The sequence below is a fragment of the Oryzias melastigma genome, linkage group LG9 (assembly GCF_002922805.2).
Source record: "Oryzias melastigma strain HK-1 linkage group LG9, ASM292280v2, whole genome shotgun sequence".
Classification (NCBI taxonomy): Eukaryota; Metazoa; Chordata; class Actinopteri; order Beloniformes; family Adrianichthyidae; genus Oryzias; species Oryzias melastigma.
The window spans coordinates 15,968,476-15,974,575 of NC_050520.1; positions in this window are offsets into that span (position 1 = coordinate 15,968,476).

Consider the following 6,100-nt stretch of genomic DNA (forward strand, 5'->3'; position numbering starts at 1 on the left):
TGCGTGTTTTTGACGCCCTCCACAGTAACTGATTCCTTTTGATAGAATAGCCCTGAGCCCCTGTTCATCCCCTCCACAGAATGATGAGTATCTTAAACAGAATCAGCAAATTTCCTCCCACTTGCCTAGAAAACATCAGACTTGAGTACCTTCTTTTATCTGTAAAAAAAGGATCTCCATCTTGTGGATTTATCACAAATGAAGCACATGAGCATCGTGTGTTTTCTTTGCATTTTCTCAGCAGTCGGACTTTCTTTGCCTTTATTCATCGAATACTTGACTTTTCATGTTTTCCATCTTTTTTTATGAAAGTCATAGGAAAGGGATCATGTGATCTGTCTGTGACGCTTTCTTTAGAGTTACACAGACTAAAAAGAATGTTTTATGGTCACACTGTAACTCAGGCATACATCATGTTTCCTCCTGCTCTTCAAAATGAAACTGTCTAATGTGTTGAATGTTGAGCCTCTGTTTTCGGGTTTTTCACATTTGATTCTGGTTTGGTTTCTGTGTAGGTTGGCTGTGGCTCCTCCCACATGGACCCCACCCCCTTTTGCGTTTTACTACAAAAACTACAAGAGCACAGTTTTCATTGGAATAGGTCTTTAATAATTAAATAAATTTCTGTTATGTGGCAACATTTTTCTTGATTTGAGTTTAGGATTTAATGTTAAAGGGATAAAAATAATAAAGCACTAATTCAGTGTTTTGCACCAACAATACAGTACTGGATCTGTTTTTGAGTATCCCACACAGATTGGCTCAAGGATGACTGTGGCACTCCTTGAACTGATTAGAAGACTGTGCCATCTTCTGGTGGGTTGCATGGCGTTTGTGACATAACACACTGCTGCTAGGTTTCCTGTGCACAATCTATCGTGTGGTGATCAACCTATATGTGAGCTTTGTCAATCCACTTAATCTGTTGTCCTGCATTCTATTTCTGTTTTATAGGAAAATCTTGAAACGTAACAATAATAATTTCTATAAAAATCATACAATTTTTTTTTTACACCTACAGTTAAAGTGCACCTATGATGAACTTTGAAGATTACACTCATCTATTTAATGGGATAACTTGCAAAATTTGGCACTGAAATTTATTTTTTCCCACTGTATGTAAATGAATAGCGTAGTTTTCTTAGTGAACAATCTGTCTAACCCCATATTTACTAAGTTTCTGAAGAAACAATCAACAAAAGCTTTTGTTAACTTAATGAAATAAAATTGCAAAATATTTACGTTAATACATTTTATTGCTGTTTTTTCTATTTGCCCCATAATTCAAAAACAAAAAGTTTTTGTTTTTCAACACATTTGTTAAATCTTGTTATGAAACCTTTTCCAAAATTTGGGTAAACTGTGGAAGCAGTAATACCCTTCTGTAATTTGAGAAAATGTGTTTATCTCAATGTTTGTATGGTGGTTTACTGTTTTCATTTTTTTTCTTGCAAACTTCTGTTACCATTGAGAGGCAACAAATGTTAGTGAGTACTTCAACAACAGAAAGTCTGAATTATCAGAGTCAATTAATTTTTAGTGTCCACTGTATTTTTTTCTTTCTATTTCCTGTTTGTCCACATAAACAATGATTTACATGGTCTATTATTATGTTTCTATTGGCTGTGTCTTTTGTTATCTCTGGAGGGATTACCACAAGACTGTGACTCACATTAATAAAGAAATTACTCAAATCATTTGTTGTTTTTTCTCCTCATAGATAAAAATGAATATAAATATTTTGGAAATGTTTTGATTCTAGACCTACATGGTGGTGTAGTGGTCATTATGTGAAGACCCTGGTTCAAATCCCAGCAGGGTTCTTTCTATGTGTGGATGTGTGTGTGTGGATGTGTGTGTGTGGTTGTGATGGATTGCCAAACTCTCCAGGGTGTGTCCCATCCTCAGCCAAAAGTGGCTGAGATAGGCTCCAGCATCACCAATCACCACAACAGGGATTGATTGGATTTATAAAACAGGTGGATGGATTTTAACTCCATCTTTTTTAAAAGCCTTTTTATTATAGTCCATGTATCATTTGTTTTTGTCACTTAATTTCCAGTTTGTTGCTAAAAATCCAAAGTAAGTGTAGAAATCCTGCAACTGAAAATCATGTAAGATTTGTTTAAATTTGGGCTGTTTTGTTCTCAAGATCAAATCTAGGGAAACTTTAAACTGACATAATAACAGAGAAACCCAAGAACACGACAGGATAGTGATTTAAAGAAAATGTAGGTTATTTTTTCAGCAATTGTTTCATATTCAATGAGATGTCTGTGACACTTGCAGCTCTTGATGACATGTTTCAGGGGCTGAGGTTCTCAGGTTCACACTCTGCTGCATGTCTGTAATCACATAGTTCTGCTCGGCTGTTCTGTGTGAATGCCACAGCCCAAACAAGTTCTTACCCTCATAAATAAGCAGCAAATAGAAAAAAATATATTTGTTTAACTTTCATCGCTTTAATCCTTTCGTTGTTTTACTCATTTTAGTTTTGGGTTAGATTTTTTTATACCCTTTAATGATTACACTATCATTTGCTGTTACTTCTCAGTGAAAAGCCCCCTCTGTGTTTTAAAGTTTGTAATTTCAGTTGCTCCAACTCAAACTGGTTCTCTCACAGTCATAAGTGTTTGTTATTTTTCTGTTATGAATAAATCTTTGTCTTGTTTAGTTCTTTTGGTTTAATCGCCCTCTTGGGTTTATTGGTCAAACCTCCTGCATGTAAATTCTCCACAAACTGGAAAGAAGTTCAAACAAACCAGTTCTTGCCTTCCACAACTTCTAAATCAATGTTTGAGTTACTTGTTATTGGTGTGAATTGCTAAAAAAAAAAACCAAAAGTATTTTTCTTGTTTTGATTGATAACTCTGTCCCTGCTTGAGTATATCCAAAAGTTCCATTGAAAACCTTTGCAAAGGCAGGACAAGAAGCAGTTAGCTGGATCTAAAGATAATCAAGGTGGACAAATCTGATCAGCAATGCCTTTTAAAACCTTCCAACCCAAGATGCTAATTCAAATTAAAAGATTTATCTAAACTAAAACAAGTTTATCCTCCTTATTCTTCTGGACGTAGCATTAGAAGATGGTACCCTGTGGTCATAAATGGATGGACAAACATGGTCAGCAGCAGTACTCAGGTAGACTGCTAACTAAATTAATCTGGCATCCCTGCCCTCAGACCCTACTTCTTGGTGAGGAAAAACTCCTAAAAAAACAGCTTCAGGAAAAAATAAGAAACCATAATCAGGATAACCATGATCAATTGGTATTAAGGGGCCAAAGTTTGCCAAGAAAATATCCCCCGCACCGTTACACCACCAGCAGCAGCCTGAACCGTTGATACAAGGAAGGATGGATCCATGTTGTTGATGCCAAAAATCTGACCCTAGCAAACAAATTTTGCAGCAGAAATAGAGACGCCTCAGATCAGACAATGTTTTTCCAATCTTCCATTGTCCCGTTTTGGTGAATCTGTGTGACTTGTAGCCTCAGTTTCCTGTTCTTAGCTGACAGTGGTGATACCTGGTGTGTTCTCCTGCTGCTGTAACCCATCTGCCTGAAGGCTGGACGTGTTGTGCGTTCAGAGATACACTTCTGCAGACTTCCATTGTAACCAGTAGTTATTTGAGTTACTGTTGAAATAAATATAAAAAGAAGATAAATGATATTTAAAGGATGACTAAAAGAGCATAGTAGCTGAATATTATTTCAAAATATAAGAAATAAACAATATATAATAAACCATGCATCTATAAATGAAGATATTTACAATTTCACTGAGTATATGACTTTACAAAGGAGACTGACAGGAACTTGATATTGGGGTACATGTGCAGTTGTTGAATATTAAGGTGCAATAATAATGATCCAGTAATTATAAATAATCCAGATGTGCAAGACTCCTGTTAGCTGTTGAGGAGTCTGATGGCAGAAGGGAAGAAAGAGTTCCAGAGTCTGGTGGTCCTGCATTTCACACTCCTGTACCTCCGGCCCGAGGGAGGGATAGTGAACAGACCTCGTTCGGGGTGGGTGATGATGGAAGCAGCTCTCCTGCGGACCTCTGCAGCGAGGGCAGAGGAGTCCTGGTGATCGTGGATGCAGCCTTCACCACTCTGCGCAGGTGTTTGAGGTCCATGGCAGTAGAGTTGCCTTACCACACTGTTATGCAGCTGGTTAAGATGTACTGAGTTCTGCCATGTGATTGGCTGATTAAAAATTTGCATTAACAAACAGCTGGACAGGTGTGACTAATAAAGTGACCAGTAAGTGCAGATAAATGCTTATATATATATATATATATATATATATATATATATATATATTATTTATTTATTTATTTTTTTTACATAATTTGTTAGATTTTTTTCCTTTTCTTGTAGTCTATTATGTTTGTTATCTTTTCAAAACGTGATGACTTTTGTTGTTATTCTGCTCATCAAGATGGATTTGGTTGGAGGGAAAGAGGAGCAAATGAACAATAAAGAAATTCTACAGAACAATGTAAATCACAGCAAAGCGTTGGGAGAAGTAGACAGGCGAAATAGGAACCATACAGTCTTACCCAACAACACGATGCTGATCCAGCAAAAACCATTCCCGGTGAGGTCAAATGATAAGCCCCAGTGGAAGTGTGAAACATGTCCCTGAACAATTATTGCATAATTCATGAAACTTTGCTTTGTACAGACTGCTGTAAGGGTTTTTCATCACTGTGGCGTTTAAGACAATAAAGCCCTTTTTCATACAAAAGCTTTTGACTGTGAACACTTAAAATGAGTCTTTTGGTCTTATGGGATCTGAATCGTTCAGGATCATGCAGCTTTTGTGTCACCATGGATGAGAGATTCCTTCGTCTGCAAAAAAAGTCAGCTTCTCCAGTGAGGTAGGTAGTGGGAGCATCATGCATTGTCTATTGGGGGATAATTTGGAGTTCATTCATTTAATTCAGTTTTATTTATGTAGCCCAATGACACAACACAGCTGTTTCAATGGGCTTCACACCAGTGATTGTCCAAAAACATAAAATCAGTCATTAAATATAAACAATAGCAGATTGCTGAACTAGCTAAACAGACTAAGCTAAAGTGGTCATTCCTAAATTTAGACCCTCCTTCTCGGTGATGAAAAACTCCTAAAAAAACGTCAGAAACCTTAAAAGAAAAAGAAGAAACCTTAGGGATGTCCACGTGAAGGAGGGATCCTCTCCCAGGACCGACAGGCGGTATACCAGGAATGTTAAAGAAGAATTAGCTTATCTAACTCTACAACTGCATGCTTGAATAGTTACCAGATGGGCTTCATCAAGATGGAGCTAGGGGACAGGTGGGGATGTAAGACGAGCCAGAGGCGAGGTCCACGGCCAAGGATAGGAGCCCAGACGAGCCACCTGGAGTCTCTGGGAAAGAGGGACAACACATGAATCCCACTGCACCAAACAGAGGCATGGAGAACTAAATGAAAAATAAATGCTAACGAATAGAGGAGATAATGAGAGGAGAAGTTGATAAAAATAAAAGACAGAACTCCAGTTCATCCTCCTTCATAACCTGTAGTATCCCTGTTGGGGTCATGGGGGTGCTGGAGCCAAACCAGCTGCTGATGGGCAAAGACAGGGTACATGCAGGTGGTCAGTCTGTTGCAGGACCCCAAACACTCAGATGCACACCTAAGACCAATTAAGAAGCACCAATTCACCTATGAAGCATGGTTTTGGATAGTGAGAGGAAGTGAGAGGAGAAAATGCACACATGCACTGAGAGATCATGCAAACTCCACACAGGAAGGTCCCAGCCGGGATTCAAACCAGAGCCTTCTCACCGTAAAGACCACTGTGTCACTGTGCATTCCTGTTTTGGTGTTTTTGTCACAACAAAATACATTATCTAAGTCAATGGCATGATTTTTTTTTTAGTAACAGAATAAATTAAACGTGGTTCATTTTAAGTAAAATTATCCTGCAACAATACAATTAAAGTAAATTTCTCCAGCCGAATATTCAAAAATATTTTCATAAAAAATAAAAAAAATACTCTCCCAAATATTCCTGAATAAATCCATTAATCAGACAAAAATTACCCTTAGAATATGTGCTTCTTT